General features: G+C 42.7%; 1 protein-coding gene across 2 annotated transcripts in view; it reads right to left on the reverse strand.

The window, feature by feature from the left end:
- Nucleotides 1–18139, reverse strand: part of Mllt3 (MLLT3, super elongation complex subunit) — a 254496-nt gene that overhangs the window by 172702 nt on the left and 63655 nt on the right.

The following is an 18139-nucleotide window of genomic DNA, read 5'->3' on the forward strand; positions in this document are numbered from 1 at the left end:
AAGAAAGAAAGAAGAAAGGAGAGGAGAGGAGAAGAGAAAAGAGAAAAAAGAAAAAAGAAAAAGAATTTTTTTTAAAAAAGCAGAGTTACTTAAGATGTAGAAATCTCAGTTCTGGGTACCAGTCCCAGACCTGAAGGACACATCTCTACTCCTGTATTCACTGCAACGTTATTGCCAGATGTGGAAGCAGTCAAGTAAGTGCCCATCCACAGATGGAGAAACAAACTGGTACTTACACGCAATGGAGTGTTATCCAGCCACAAAAAGAAGAAAATCCCTGCACCCAGTATCAACAGGGTTAACCTGGGACGTACCACACTGAGTAAAATGAACCAAACACAGAAAAAAATAGTGGAAAAATCTCTACCACCTTGAAACAGAAAAGGCTGTGGCAGAGGCAGGTCAGGGTTCAGCAGTGGTTGTCCAGGAGCCACTGCAGGACTTACACACACAGCACATCATCACGCTGCACACAGTAAGTGTGGTGAATACTAATTTATCACAAATAATTTTCAATAACTAAAATAAAATCACCCATCCCGAACAATGTGTATATACCGATATATATACATATATATATACATATATATAATATTATATGTGAATATATAACAATATCCATATGGATCTATATAGATCTATTAGATGCGGAAGATTCAAGCAGCTGTACAAAGTGCAGAATTGTCAGCATATCAGCATGTCTGGGTTCATTCTTTAAAATGTGTCTTTACAAAATAGCGGTTAGGAGAGAATGGCTCCCAACCTTCAAAAACCAATAAACACAACACCAATGCAGAAAAGTAGAGGCTAGAGGGGGCCTGAGTCTGATTCTAAGTACCCACATAGTGGCCCACAGTTGGCTATAATTCCAGTCCCAAGGACCCAACACTCTTTTCTGACCTCTGTAGAAAAGAGAAAAGAGAAAAAAGAAAAAGAATGAGCACACACAGACATGCATGCAGGCAAGATAATCATACATATAAAACAATGAAGTTAATAGATCTAAAATGTTTAAATAATGAGAAACTAGTTTCACTGTAAATTCATTCTTCAGAGTTTTCTACAGACAAAAGGCTTTGTGGCAAGGTGTCAGTTGAATTAGGGATCCTGTGTGTCTACTTCTGCTCTGTACTAAAACAACTTCAGCAGTGTAGTGTTGAAGTGTAGTTATGAACTGGCAGAATCAGTCACCACTGTGGGCTTGTTAGCAATTCCCTTCACTGTCTGTTGCCTGGCCTTCCCTCTCCAGATGAGTATAGATGAGTTTGATTAAAGTATAGATTTCTAATGATCCTTCTCAGTAATGTTGTGACCATGTAAACAATAGAACTTGGAGGGGAAACCGAAGCTAGTGACCAGAGAAACCAATGATGCCCCATACAAATGAGAATGAGCAATGAGAAGCCCATGGAGGACACTGTGCTCAGCCACAGGCACACAAGGGAAAACAGGCCCGCAGTACAGGGTGATCGGGGCTACCTCAGAAAACCCCCGATGCCACTGGCCACAGCCTAAAAGGCTTTTGCAGACACAGCGTACTTTTAATAGAAACAACGAGGAAGGAAATGCAGATCCAAATGCAATCAATCAGGGATCTTTGAGTAATGAGAGACACAACAGTCACTAAAAGAAAACCACATTCGGTCTGCAGGAACAAGCCTGCGGGGATCAGAGCCTGTACTACAACAGGACTACAGGCGCCGAGCTGACCCTCAGTGGGACAGATGTGCTCAGCACCTTTACGTTCCGTCCACCAGGAGATCTGTGAATGGATCACCCAGTTTCCGAACATTCCATGCCCTCAATGACACCACCACAAGCTGTTTGATCCTGGAACTGTTTTCAAAAAGAAATGGTAAAATATTTGTCTATTCTTCCTAAAGAAAAAAACTCAAGCAAGCCATAAATTAGAACCAGTGAGGCTGCTTTGCCTTTAATCCACGAAGAGGCCGGCGAGCATTTGATTCTATTAGGAAACAAAGAGCCGGGGCAGGCAAGAGAGAGGACTCCAAACTTAGGAGGACCTCCTACGCTTATTAAATATAAAAGAGCTTTTAAAAGTCCATCACAGGTATAATTTTGGACTGTAATTTTTAGAGGGATTTTTTTTCCACTGTGCAGTCTAGCAGGCAGAGAGCCAATCAATCCATTAGAAAAATCAAAGGGCCAGAAATCTGCACTTTGTCATTAATTCAGCCACTCGAGGAGCCCTGCCACGAGCATCTTCTCTTTAGAGCAGGAAGGCAAAGAGTAAGGAGTAGCAGAAAGATGTCCATCCTACAACCAGAGCAGCTCACTCTCTCGCTCGCTCCAGCCCTCTCCAGCTCCTGCAATGTCCTTGGGGATGAGCTGGTGTCTCGGGTGTGGGCGGTGCGCACAGTGATAAAAGAAGACACAACGAAGACATTTTTGGCTTTCCCCTACCTCCTTTAGGAGTAAGCATGGCCTACAAAATCACTATGCAGTGCTGGGTGGTGGTAGCCACAGATGCTATGGGCTCTCGGCTATTTTTACTCCATCTAATGTACCGACTTGAGCCACAACCTGAGAAGAGAATGCAGGGAACAGCAGTGCTCAGACAACAGACACCTGTACTTCCCGCTTGCACAGCACCTTGATCAGGTCTTCCCAAATTAAACTCGCTCTGCAATAATCACAACTCTTCCTGAAGGGGAACTGTCTGTAGAGGGGCTGTTTTCTTTTAATAAAAATCCACTATGTGAACTTTTCTTACTGTAAACTCCTTGCCAACTATTCAACTGATACTATGCCTTCCCTGCCCAGTGTGTGACTACCACTAGCTGTGACCACTCCCTCCCATATGTGAGCGCTCCTGCAGGTAGTGGCTGGCTAACCACAGAAGGAGAGGCAGTGCCAACAGGCATACAGTACACAGAAAAGGTGAGTGCATCATTTACAGACAGGCGCAGCCTTGTAGAACATGGACGATCGGCAGCCTGAACAAAGAACAACCATCTGGCCCTCCTCGTAGAATGAGGATTTGAGTCACGTAAACATCCAGGCCCATGAAACACTAGTGACTTGCACTGCCCGCTGTAAAACTATAGCTTGGAGTCTCAAATGAGCCAGTTATTTAAGGCTCCGACATGAGCCACTTCCACAGGCGCATTCACACACTTACCTTGCGCTTACCTATGATACCAAAGACCCTGCACACCCTGTAACTGTTTGGAAAAACAAGCAAGACCACAAGTGTTATAGCTGGCAAGGAAATCCTAAGAAAAAAGTTAACATATATCACCAAAGGTACCCAAAACATTCCTATCTTCTCAGACAGAGATATACTGCACGCAAATCAGTACTAAAACTAATACTGTTAAGAACCAGAATATGGTTACTTTAGCCAGTAACAGAAAAGGAACTTGGAGGAAAAATATGTACATCAAATTCCTTTTGTACTAGAAGAGAGGGCTTATTTTCTATTCTTGGTTGGTTGGTGTTTGGTTTTTCAATACAGGGTTTCTTCTCTATGTATCCCTGGCTGCCCTAGAACTTGCTCTGTAGGCCAGGCTGGCTTTGGAATCACAGAGCTCCAATTGCCTCTGCCTCCTGAGTGCTGGGATTAAATGTGTGAGTCAGCACCACCTGGATATTTTCTATTCTTAAAAACGTTATTTAATTGTGTGTGCATGTGTGCATTTCTATGTGGGTGCGCACTTGAGTGCAGTTATGCAGAAAGCCAGAGAAAGGCATTAGGTGCACTGGAACTGGGGTCTCGGGTGACTGAGCCACTGTAGGTGAGACATCTGATGTGGGTGCTGGGAAAAAAGCCCGAGTCCTCTGGAATGTGCTATTAACCACTGAGCCCATACCCTGAGCCCAAAAAGAATGTTTCAGATGCTTTGTTATTTAAAGAATGATTTGCCCCCCTGGTATATGACTGCTTACCATTTACCTATACCAGAATCAGAAAGTTTCAGTGCACAATTTTCCTAGTAAAGATACCTGAGATTTTTCGTTCGTTTATACCTGAAGGGGGGGGGGGGAAGCATATTCCGGCCCTTGATAGACTCTATCATGTATGTGTCTTAGACAAATACCTGCCTTCAACGTGAAACTTTGTGTGCTCATATTTGAAATAATTTAAATAGAAAGCAATACAAACTGTAAAAGTTAAATGTAATTAAAGCACCAAGAAAATGGATTTTAAAAGCATTACCATTAAATTTATAACCTTCAGAGTGATTTATTAGACTGTGAAAATAAAGTCAGAGTTGCAAAATTTATTTGACAGGCACAGCATATTATAAACACGGTAATATCAAAATCTCATCATGGCTTATGCTGTTCAAATACATTAATCTTCCTCTTACCTAGTTTTTATACATACATTAACAAAACTAATTACAAACCTGAGGACAAGTGATAAACTACATGGCAGTGTCTATAATATTCTTTGGTATAAGTGCAATGCTCATTTAATCATCAAATGATTTGGAGACCTCCACTAACTAAAGACATAATAACCTCCTAGTACCCTACCCAGGTCTTAGAATTTTTACAGACAGAAATCATTCATGACCCATGTTCTCAATGCTATTTAAGACAGAACTAAAATGTTATCCAATGCAGAGTCTAAGAATTTAGCCAGAGCTCAAATTCTGATTTGTAGCACCCAAAGTAATAGAACATTAGAACACATCACCCTTGGGGGCTGGGAATGTAGCTCAGTGGTCAAGCACTCACCTAGCAAGCATGAGGGCTAGGTTCATGGAAGGGGGGGCGGGTACTAGCCTTATATAGAATTTGGTGCCAAGCACCTTTTAATCCATTAACCTCCAAGATTTTGTGAGTTAAATTTTAACATTAACTTCATTTTAGACCATGTCAAACATCACATCTTCTATTCCTGACTCCCTGCCTCTGTGAAGACAAATACCAGAGGGGAGACAGGATAGAACTCAGTTGCTGAGCACCCATCGTGTATCAGGATAAGCTCTGAGTTGAACTCCTCTAACTCCACAAAAATCAGCCATGGTGGCACAGACTTGAGATTCTAGCACTGGGAAGGTGGAAGGCAGAGGGAGCAAAAGCTCAAGGTCATCCCTACCTACACAGTGAGTTCAAGACCAGCTTGTATGACATGAGACACTGCCTGGGGTGGGGCATGAGGAACACCCGAGAGTCACCACCACCCCTTTTCAAAAGGTAGATACACAGCCTCAAGTCATTCCAAATATGCTTGAGATGAAAGATTCCAGGAGAGGGACACTGGATCTACAATGGCTACAAAGAGCTAGACAAGAGTTAGACAAGTAAAGTATTACCTAAATTTGTCTAACCATTCCTACTGTGGTGAGTGCTTACAACTATGGGCAAAACCGACGTGTGTTACATGCAATACAATGGCATGGGGTGGAGAGCTAGGAATGCTAGTGAGTAGAGCACTTACCTACCATGTAGGAGACTACAGGTTAGATTTCCCCAACACCACACACACACACACACACACACACACACACACACACACACACACGGGGGGGTGGGGGATGAGAATGTACTATAGTGTGGTTTGTGCCTGTGTCTGGATGCACATACATCATTTTCCACAGGTCAGAGTACAAACCCCTTCCACCTTCTGTGATCCAGGGTCTCACTTCTTGTTCTCTGCTGTATACTCCTGACTCACTGGCTAGAAAGCGTCCAGGGCTTCTCTTGGCTCCACCCCCACCTCCCAGAGAAACATCATGGATAACAGACACAGTTGACTACATCTCAACTCGGGTTGTAAGGTTTAGTTAGTAACCTTTTACCCACTCGCCTATCTCCCCCCGCCCTAAACTTACAAACTTTTATGAAACAAAAGAATCAACCAATGGAGTAAAAAGGCAACAGAATGAGCATGTTCAAGACACAGCATCTAAGGGGTAATATCCAGCATTATATAGTAAGGAATGCTGACAGTTCAGCAACAACAACACAAGTAATGCGAGTAGAGGTTGGGCAAAGGTCTGGAATGGACATTTATCCCAATATGAAAACTGCCAACAAGCAAGTGAAAAAGATGGGACGCATCGAAGCTATGGTATGATGCGGGCTTACTAGGCTGGCAGTGTGATCCCTAGAGTGATGTTACAGAAAGAAGGATGGTAGGCCCTTTAGGAAGTGGGACCTAACAGGAGTTATTAGGTGAAGGGAGCACCAAGACCCTCAGGAGGGATTAGGGCTGGTATTAACTCTCAGCACTAAGAACAGGCTAGGTCTTGTGAGGCTTTGGGAGAAGCAGCCTGCTACAAAACCAAACCAGTGTGTGTGTGTGTGTGTGTGTGTGTGTGTGTGTGTGTGTGTGTGTGTGTGTGTGTGTGTGACTATGCATACTGCTAGCTGCTCTCACACACACTTCTGCCCTATGTTATCTGTCCTATTATCAAACAGTTCGAGACCCTTGCCAGGAGTTACTGCCTCAACTTCTGAGTTTTTAGCCTCTAGGGCAATGGTCCTCAACTTTCCTAATGCTGTGAACCTTTATTATAGTCCCTTGTGTTGTGGCGACCCCCAACCATAAAATTATTTCATCGCTGCTTCATAGCTGTAATCTTGCTACTGTTACAATGGTAATGCAAGTACCCAATATGCAGGATATCTGACATGTGACTCCCAAAGAGGTAGTGACCCACAGGTTGAGAACTAGTGCTCTAGGAACATGACCAAAATAAGCCTCTTTCCTTGAAAGTTAATGTCCATGATCACCCGAGAGGAACACAGAATAGGGTAAGATGATCGCAAATCATCAGAGAAACACTAGTCAAAACCAAAATGAGAAATCCCTTTATACCAGTTAGAACAGACAACATTTCCCCACTTCTAACCCCCTCCAGAAAAAGAACCATAGTACTTATTAATTTAGCTTAACTCCTGAATAGCTGAGGATGTGTGTTTAAGATACAGGAGGACTCGAGTACAATTCTTAGCACCAAAATACTAAGTGCCTAAAAATTAAGATTTTGTAAATTCTTTTAACCATGCCCAGCTCTGGTTAAAACCTGATTTTTTTTTTTAATGCTTGCAACAGACATGTGATACAATACTTTGTTTGCTTTGGAAGGACTCTACTTATATCCAGAGCCCCAAACACTCGCAGTTCCTATATTCAAAATGAAGGGTCACATATCCAGTTTGTTTATTTATAATTTTTTTAATAACTGAATCAATTCTCTAATTTAAACTGAATAAAAATAAAAATTTAGAATTTAGATGACTGCCACATTTTAACTAATAACATGTCAGAAGTGGCCAGTAGTTGCCCAGTGCACACAGAAGCATCTACCCTGTCTTACTTCTCACAGAATCTAAGCAAGACAACGTGAGACCAACCTTCTCCCCAAGGAAGACATCTTTGTACTCTACAATGCAATCAGTATTACAAATTTGAATAATAGTGAAAATATGTTAAATTATCCAAGAAGGTATAAACACAGATGAGATTTGAGATCCCAATGGGGTACACACAGCAAAGGGACTATAATTAAAGTAATCGGAAATACCAGAGATAAAACTTCTATGCCCTAATTATGTAAACTGAATTTGTATCCACTTGGCATGGTCTAACAAGTCATCCCTTGCCTTAGGTGTGGTCTCTCCTACCTGCTTCGGACAGCAGGCTGATCAAAAGGGCAGCAGGGAGATGCAGGGGGAGCCAACACTCACCTGCACACATCTGAAGGTCGTCTGTGGCCAACATTATTACCCTTTCTGGGAAATGCTAATCTGTTCAGATTTACCAACACACAGATTTTTCTGTAGGATTCTAACATGGCAATAAAGTAACAGACAGGTGTGGAGGCCCATGCCAATGTCCCAAGTGTTAAGAAGCTGAAGGGAAGCACAAATCCAAGGGCGGCCTACATAATATACAGATATGTCCTTCTCCAAAAGAACAAAGCAAAAACAGACAAACAAAAAACCCTGTATATAATATGTAATTTATATAATTAAAAGAACAAAATAAAACACGATACTATGGCTATTAGTCACCTTCATCTGATCAGGCCTACCTAGACCATTTAAATGATCAACATAGTAGGAGATCCCTTGGGAATCTCAAAATAGAGGAAAAGGAGAAACGCATGTACCAAAACACTGATGCAAAGATTCACAGGACATGGCCTCGCTTTCTCTACAAGGAAACTCATCTGTCAGCAGCCCAGAGGGTAAGAGCTACCAAAACAAGCAGCTCTTTCCTAGGACCTACAGTTAGCAACTGCTGCACCACTAAATAAAGCATCGGTCACCTACTCCGTAGCAGAAGCATTGTCCATCTATTACTTTGTTTGATTTGAACAATTGCCTTATCAAGTAGATATCTCAGTTCTAAGGTTTAAAAAAATGTACACAAATGGCTCAAGTGTTACCAGCTCAGTCCCAGCTGTTAGACTCTACTGAGAGTCAACTGACCCATTAGGGTGTGTATTTCATCAGCGGGCAACCCACTGCTGCGTTTATATAAACAAGGTATTAGGAATTAATATGGAAAAGTGGGTCACTGGAGGGTGTCTCTGAAGTCTATGTTACCCTGCCTCTCCCTATCCCTGCTTCCTGACACCGTGAAGCGAGCAGCTCTCCCCTGCCACCTACTCTGCCAGCCTCAGAGGCAGCAGAGTTATAGGACTTCAGACTGAAGCCGCTCAAATTTGGAGCCAAGAATCAATACTACTTCACTCATTGTCTACGTCAAGAATTCTATCCAAGCAGCAAAAGTTGGACTAGCACACACGGGGAGCCCATTTTGAAGATGCTGAGAGAACAGAGGTCACATCGATGACTGGAACAATAGGATCTGAGATTTGAACACTTTACTGTCATTCAACATGGTCCATTTCCCTACCACCACTCTAGACCCCAAAACCTACTGGATTGACTACTGACTTAAGAACAGAAATATCACTAATGACTCGGACCTTCAAATCCCAGTCTGCTTGAAAATGAAAAGAAGAAAATGGAGAACACCTGGAGATCTGTTCTGACCACGACTCCTCTTAGAGCACACATGTAAGAAATATCATCTCCAGCATAGGAGCAATACAACCGAATTAGGACATTTTTATACTATCTTCCCAAGGATTTCATGCAATTGATCCCAACAGAAATCCCAGGACTTCCCAGTAATCTGTAGGAATTGTTAACCAAAAAAATTGCTTCTGATGAGCCAAACTCCAAACAACCTTTAGTAACAGAGCACAGATGCACGCAAAGAAATCGTAGCTGCAATTCAAAACCTCACAGCCTCACTTTACACAGTAGCCCCGACCCCTTACACAGGGGCTGTTTGTTAATGAGTTGCCTACTGGCTATTGCAGGTACCCCCACTGTCACTACCCCTAAAGCTCCAAACACCTCCTGAGAGAAGTGGTGTACAAAGAATAACACCCAGACCCACTGAGGAACAGGGAAAAGAACCTAGCTCCACTCAAAGTGTGCATTTTGTGACAGCTTCTCACCCTGCCCATTCTTTTTACTGCCTTGTTTCCACACTGACTTCTTCGGTACGGTTTGTTTAGCCATGTATGAGTGCTGAGATTTGTTTTATACACTGTAACCTCCTCGGTAAATGACCAATACCACTGAAGAATGGGGGGAGGGGGGAGCGGAGGAGGGGGTACTTGACATGAAAATGTAAGGGTCAATTTCTTAGTTAAAATTTTCAAATGACTTTAGCAGCCATCAGTTCTGTGGATTAAAAGGAGTAACAATCCTTGGCTTTATTTTATAGCTTCTCAAGAAAAAAAAAAAAAAAACTAATCTCCCTGCCTATTTTTCAGGTACTTCATATATGGTAACTCTCTCAGCTTCTTACTATATCCCGTACAACTTCTTGTGTGTATGGGTATTTTGTCTGCATGCACGGCTCTGCACCATCTATGTTCACAGGACCTATGGAGGGCAGGAGAGGGCACTGGATACCTGAGAACTAGAGTGACAGATGGCTGTGTGCTACCATATGGGTTCTAGAAGTGGAGCCTGGGCCTTCTGGGACAGCAACCAGTGCTCCTAAGTACTGTGTCATCTCGCCGGTCCTCACAGAACTCTTCACCCAACACAGCAAAGACCATTCTAAAGCATCATGTATACCCACCCCCAAAGGGTCACTTTCCTAACCTCCTTGGAAAATTGTAACATAGAATCACATTCCTCAGGGGCAAGATCCAGAAGAAAAGCCTGATAACAAAAGGAATCTACCAAACATTCTGGGTGCCATAAACTCAGTTGATCATGAATGTACCAATCAGCTTCCCCTGTGCTACTTTCTATTCAAAAACAAACTCAAAGCATCCTTCAAAGTTGCAAGAGCTAAACTTCAAGAATCAAGACCAAAAAAAAAAAAAAAAAAGGCTTGCTGTATGAACAAGATAACAGAGTTTATGATTTTAGTATTCAAATAAAATTAGCTCTTGTGAATTCCCAATGATGGTACGACCTGGAGGCCCGGGAACACAAACCCCAGGAACGGAGCAAACTGCCTGTGTGTTTACCACAGTTTGCATGCCCCACAGACACAAACGTGCTTATTACAGCCACCATATCCACAGAGAAAGGGATTCATGTTGCAGGTGACTTTTACAACCTCTCCAAATCCATGTTAATCGTTAAGTCTATATTCAACCCCCACCCCATACATCCACATTCAGCCCGCTCTGATAACATCAACAATTACATGTGCTTCCCTCTCTTGTTTGCCAAGTCATCGGATCCACCCACCCGGATAACCGATAACTATAAAGTTTATGGATTACTTGTTCCTCAGGGACACCCCTGCCACCATGCACTGTAGTCTCGTTCCTTGCATAGAGACGTAATCATTTCTCAGAAGCACACTGGGGAGCAAGAACAGCAAGGGCTGTTTCAAGTCTTTTATTACTTGGAGGGTTATGTGCAAAGAACTTCACAATCACCTCGGAGCCTTCCTGTGAGGTACAAAAAGGGCACATCCATAATAAGGGTGAACCGGTTACAGATGACTACTCCGTCGCTATCTAAAGAGCTCAGCTATGATGACCAGGGCTATCCCTGTACTTCTAAACTCTGAAGCTGCCACACTGGAAACTTCCTTTCCAACTGAAGGCCAGCGTCTCTCTGGTGGGGCAGAGCTGCCTCACTTCACACCTGCTTTCCCGTCTTTAGCAGCACTGCTGACAGCCAGACTGTAGGTGCTGGAACAGGCTCGGCCCCGGTTGTATGAGAGATGGAGAAGCAGAGGGGTTGGAGAGGCCTACGAGACCCGTGGCCTGTGCAGACCTGACTGACATAGAGCTGTGTCTCTGAGTTTTGTCTACGTGGGCCCTGTAGAGCGCACCGGAGCACTCTCCGTCTACTGTTCCTACAAGGGCCTGATTTCCTTGTAGCCATGTGGTTCTCATCCAGTAAACCTAGGTTTACGTAGAAAAGGTTTTAATAAAAACTTTACAAAACCAAATGGGAGGCAGTTGCCAGCCTATATAGACCCCAAAATCTACGGTTTCACACCTAGTATGTCCCAAAAACAAGTTTGTGAGTCTTGTAAACAGACATACCAAATGTCCATTATCAGTTCACCAAAGACTATGGAGGTAACTAATAATTTCCTCTCAATTTAAGTACAAACTGTTTTTCTAGTACACAGTCTCGGTACTGGACCTCCAGGAAGTGTCCTGAACCCCTGACAACCTGACCCCATGATAAGCATTCACTGGATTCTTCTTTTCTTTGGCAAATGTCAGAAGCACAAAGTCCCTGGTTTTTGTTTTTGTTTTTTGTTGTTTGTTTGTTTGTTTTTTATGGTGGCGGTCCAATACTTTAACTTCAGAAATCCTAGACTAACTCTAAAATGACACTCAAACCGCTAAGCCTACAGAGTGGTTCACGCCAATGCTTGAGAGACAGAGGCTGGAGAATCTCTGTGATTTTAAAGCCTGTGTGATCTACAGAGTAAGTTCCAGGACAGCCACAGCAATGTAGTAAGACCTCATCTCAAAAAACAAAACAAAAAAAAAAAAAAAAAAAGAAAAAGGAAAAACAACCCCCACCCCCAAATCCTCACTTCTCAACATTAAGCAGCTCAGAAAAGGGGTTCACAGTATGGGGAGGGGGTACCATCCTTCTAGCTATTTCTTCCTTCAAAATACAAGCATTTAGGTAAACATTCATATTCGAAGGCAGACCAAGAACTCATCTCAGCAGCCACAAAAGGTGGCAGAGTGCCTTGACTGTGGGTGCTCAGGACCACGGAGAAGGGCAGGAGACAAACCGTCACATCTGCCAAGCACCCACGCAGTCACTCCACCTGATTTCAATTCATTCATCTCTCATTAAACAGCATTCACTGAGCAACTCCTCAATAAGATGGTGCCCATGTTCCTGCCTCCTTACATCAAAGGTTCATCTCACACCCCTGGCAATTCATCACTAAGTATTAATGCGGGTGTCCATCAGACATCCTCAGTAAAGCTAGTCAAACTACCAGACTTTTTAAACCTTCGCATCTCACAGATACAGAAGATAAGAAGTAAGCAAGACGGTGAGTATGTAAAACTTTCTTAGCTTAGAGAAAAGAAAAAAGGAATTTTTTAACTTACAACACACAAAAACAGACACTGGCAACATTTCCGGGAAAAGAAAAAGCTCCCGGGACACAAAATATTAAGTGTGGAGAAATTCCACGAAGTAAAATCTTGCATCTCTAATGCAAGTCCAATACTATGGACCACTGGCTTTCCACGCCGTGAAAATTGAAGCTAATTCCTTGCATGTACAACATCCCCCGTCCCTCTTCAGTTCTAAGCCCGGTGTGCTCAAACTGAGTCACCACCACCAATGACTTTTAAATCTCATATCAGTGATTTTTTTTTTGAGATATATAATTTTTTTTTAACTTGAGTATTTCTTATATACATTTCGAGTGTTATTCCCTTTCCCGGTTTCCGGGCAAACATCCCCCTCCCCCCTCCCCTTCCTTATGGGTGTTCCCCTCCCAACCCTTCCCCCATTGCTGCCCTCCCCCCAACAGTCTAGTTCACTGGGGGTTCAGTCTTAGCAGGACCCAGGGCTTCCCCTTCCACTGGTGCTCTTACTAGGATATTCATTGCTATCTATGAGGTCAGAGTCCAGGGTCAGTCCATGTTTAGTCTTTAGGTAGTGGCTTAGTCCCTGGAAGCTCTGGTTGCTTGGCATTGTTGTACATATGGGGTCTCGAGCCCCTTCAAGCTCTTCCAGTTCTTTCTCTGATTCCTTCAACGGGGGTCCTATTCTCAGTTTAGTGGTTTGCTGCTGGCATTCGCCTCTGTATTTGCTGTATTCTGGCTGTGTCTCTCAGGAGCGATCTACATCCGGCTCCTGTCGGTCTGCACTTCTTTGCTTCATCCATCTTGTCTAATTTGATGGCTGTATATGTATGGGCCACATGTGAAGCAGGCTCTGAATGGGTGTTCCTTCTGTATCTCTTTTAATCTTTGCCTCTCTATTCCCTGCCAAGGGTATTCTTGCTCCCCTTTTAAAGAAGGAGTGAAGCATTCACATTTTGATCATCCGTCTTGAGTTTCATTTGTTCTAGGCATCTAGGGCAATTCAAGCATTTGGGCTAATAGCCACTTATCAATGAGTGCATACCATGTATGTCTTTCTGTGATTGGGTTAGCTCACTCAGGATGATATTTTCCAGTTCCAACCATTTGCCTACGAATTTCATAAAGCCGTTGTTTTTGATAGCTCATATCAGTGATTTTTAACGGGTCTTACTCTATGTCTAATGCCTTTCATATAACTCCTCATTAAATCAACATTAATGGTTTAAATCAGACCGATTGAGTCCACTTCCTCACCCCAAAACTTAATTTCCTGTACAGAGCTGCTTTCATTTCACCTTTGGGAAGAAAAAAAAAAATCTCGGTTCTCAAATTTTAAAGACCTGTGTTCCTTTTTACTTAAGATATTCAAAACCTGGCACAACACACTGCAGGATACACACAAGTCCTGTGACTCTTCAACAGGGAATTGTGTCCATCACCACCACAAGAGGCAAGTTCCACAGGCAGACTCTGTGGCTTCTGAAAAATTCATTTTAAAAATACCGAACACCTGCAGACTAGCCAGGACTACAGCGTTGAGACCTTATCTGCACAGGTTGGGGATCCAAAGGCCAAAAATGTGTGAAAAGAATACAATGTATTTGCACAGCATTTCCTCAGTCAACGGTGTATGCAACAGGAAAGGAAATTAGTCAATGGAAGATTCCTGCTCACTAGAGAAAACTCTCAGCAAAACGGATTTCAACAAGACAAAGCCAACTGCATGCATTTTAAACTCTTACCTAACTTTCCCTCTTTAAGACAATGTGGTGACTCCCCCTATACCCCAGAAGACCTAAGGACACTCTTCTGTGATGGCTGTTCTTGGCTGTCAACCTGATGCTGGGAACACCTGTGAGGGATTATTTTTCTTAAGAAGTCATTTGAAGTGGGAAGTCCCACCTATGCTATGGATCTTAGAGGTGGAAAGATCCACCTCTGATGACTTGGACCACCTTCTGCTGGCAGCCCATCTATAAAGGACATAGGCTTGCTCTCTTTGTCTGCTTTTTCTCATCCTCACTAGCAAGATCTCTCCTTCACTCGCATTCCATACTTCTTAGGGATTCCAGTATATACCAAAGACTAGCTAAGACATTCAACCTCATGATCTAAACAACTACTGGATTCTTAAATGTTCTGTTTGGTAGACACCCACGTTAGGCTAGCTGGACCACAGCCTATAAGACATTCTAATAAATATCCTAGATAGATAGATAGATAGATAGATAGATAGATAGATAGATAGATAGATAGGTGGATGATGGGTGGGTGGCTGAATAGATGGATGGATAGATGGGGGATGGGCGGATGGATGGATAGATAGGTAGATAGACAGACAGACAGACAGGTGGATGATGGGTGGGTGGCTGAATAGATGGATGGATAGATGGGTGGATAGGTGGGTAGATAAATGGATAGGTGGATGGTGGGTGGGTGGTGGGTGGATGGTGGGTGGATGGGTGGATGGATAGATTGATAGATGGATGATGGGTAGGTGGATGATATATGGGTGGTTGGACAGATAGATGGATAAATGGATAGATAGGTGGATGATGGGTAGGTGGCTGAATGGATGGATAGATAGATGGGTGGATAGGTGGATAGACAGATAGATTCATTCATTCATTCATTCATTCATTCATTCATTCATTCATTCTAGATTCTATTCCTCTAGAGATCCCTAATACACTCTTGCAATAATATCACTTACCACAGAAAGGCACTGTTTGTTCCCACACTTAGATTTTTGTTTTTGCTCTGGGCCACTGCTTCTTGTAATCATGTTATTCACTATTTCATAAACCACTAAAATAAGGGTGAATAATGACTACTTTCCAAAACTTAAATTAAGTGCTTTGCAAATAATAGAAATAAGCAGATGTATTAATATCTACTCAATGAACTATGAAAACAGTCTGAGACTGGAAGAAACAATAATCTTCACTGTTTAATTCTTCTATTCAAACTAGTTTAATCCAACCAGAACTAGGGTAAGCAGTGGAGTCATAGGGCACTAACAAGGGTCTTATAAAGCCGAAGAAGCTGCATTATGATTGAAGTCATCTCTGCCAGCCACCTTCCCAGTGCAGCCAGGGGCATCTTTGTGGCCATCTAATGGGCCCCACAAATCACCTTTGGAGCCTAAACTGAGGTCAGCTTCTCTGGCTTAGACTAATGTCAAAAAATTGAGTGGTTTAAAGATCAGCTTCTTCTATGAGTTCAGACGTGCCTTAGCCCTGTTTTAAATCTTTAGAAGTGGAGCTTGAGGCCAGTTCCTGGGCCCAGCATTTTATTTTGATCCTCACATCAATGTTATGAGCTGTTTTAGTATAGGCTTCACAAGAGAAAAGCTGAGGCCCTTGGACATTGAGGGAGTTGACTCCACGTCACAGGATATATGGTAGTTCCTGGTCCCATGGTATTTCTGGGTGCTTTTTTTTCCCCCCGGAGCTGGGGACCGAACCCAGGGCCTTGCACTTGCTGAGCAAGTGCTCTACCACTGGGTACTTCTTTTTTGTGTTGCTCTTATTGTTGTTAGGTTTCATTGTGACATTTACACACACACACACACACACACACACACACACACCAGTATTTTTGTTCTTATTCATTAAACTTTGAATTCTTGAACACATAAATTGTTCCACATATTTGGAGGTAAATTTAAAAGTCTTAAGTTGAATCCTGTGTCTTTAAAAAAAAAAAAAAAGTCAGAGAATGTGACCTCTTTCCTAAGCCTTTCCCTTACTTTCTAGACTGCTGCAGTCTAGAAATTGAAGTTCAAGGCTTGGCTATGTTGAGAGCTCGAAGCTAGTGTGGGGTATATCATCCGAGTCTCAGAATAACTCCATGGCAGCACTGAAGGGATCCAATGGAAGAAAACCATTAGGGCACGAAGAAATGAATAAGAAATTACACTGAGAATGAGAAAAGCAAACATTTTTGTGATCTCAGCTGCTTGAAGCAAAACTGGAGGATGATCCCATCTCTGCACTGTCAGCCAATAGATCGTTAAACGTAATTTCCGATGACTGATCATTGTGCAGGTTTTTCCAAGTTACTTCAGAGAGAAGCCAAAGAACCAAGAGGACACTCCCTCATTTTCATTTTTGGTAACAAGCTTTTTTTTTTTTTCAGTGCCTGTATCTACAGAAGGGACAAACAGAAACGACATCACATCTTTTACCATCTAGTAAGAGATAAAAATAGTATCAGAAGCACTCACATAGATAGACGTAAGAGATAAATATTCAGAGATGTACTTCAATATTTTATTTTTATTAATCATTTATCGGAATTTGGAAAATAGTTGTATAATTTTGATCAACTCCATTTTTACGAAAAATGGACATGCCCACCAAATAGTAACTTTTGCTCTGAGAAATCCTTGAAGGTGCAGAGCACTTTTTTTTTTTTTCCCAGAGCTGGGGACTGAACCCAGGGCCTTGTGCTTGCTAGGCAAGTGCTCTACCACTGAGCTAAATCCCCAACCCCCAGAGCACTTTCAATTGATACCTTTAATTACATTTATTTAACGTGTATGCCTAAGTGCAGAGGTATGCATGTGCTGTGGAGTTCAGGGGACACCTTGGGAGGCTGCCCCTCCACCACGTAGGACCAGGAATCTAAACTCGAGTTACCAGGTATGCCAGAAAGACAGACCCCTTACCTGTTGAGCCATTTTATCAGCAGGGTTTAAGTTTTTACATTATTTATTGTACAAATACATCATGGTAGTCCACAAAAAATCTGAAACATAAACATGTATTGTATAAGAAAATCTAGGGAAAAGTTCAAGTAAACACAGAAATTTTCTAACTGGTAGCTGACTTAAGATACACTTTTATCAGATATACTAAGTGCGTCACGTCAAACATTTTATTGTTAAAATGGCGATTTTTACAGTATTCTCAAAATTACATGTTTTGAAATAGCGTAAAAGAAAACGTGGCCACCAATATGACATTTGAGGATCACTCACGCAGCCACAGGTAGCAATCCCACACGCCTGCAGTGACCCTATCTCTGAGGAGCACGTTCTCCTACCTTCCCAGCTCCTGGCTCTGCACCTGCAATCAAGAGTCTCGGGTAGCACTACCCTATACTGTGCTTCCCCAACCCTTCCACCTGCTTACCCTACCAAAACATGCCCAACCCTCTGCCTCCAATTCCAGGCGTTCCTCCAAATGAACCAGCTCCACGCCATACACCTATCCCAGCCTTCCTTTCTCCGGGAAGAACCAGTTAGAGTCAGGTACTGCCAACTGCCAATATGGAAAGATAACAAAGCAACCAACAGGTAGTGTAGAGTATACAGTTGACAAGTTCTGAGTTTAAAGTCTGATTCCCGGATTTAAGCCAGCTAGGTCATCCTTTTGTAGTCCTGTTTCCTCTCATCTACAAAGTATAGGTGATAACCACAGCGTCAGCAGCAGCGTCAACAGCACTGCCACAGTTGCCGCAGCCACTAGAACTGGAGCCAACCCCCCAGCCCATGGACTCATTCTGTGTGCTCCAGTACGCACCTCCACAATGAGCCCCCTGCCCCTAACCTAATTCAGGCTACATCTTATTTAAAG

This window comes from Rattus norvegicus, chromosome 5, assembly GCF_021556685.1.
Source record: "Rattus norvegicus strain SHRSP/BbbUtx chromosome 5, alternate assembly SHRSP_T2T, whole genome shotgun sequence".
NCBI lineage: Eukaryota > Metazoa > Chordata > Mammalia > Rodentia > Muridae > Rattus > Rattus norvegicus.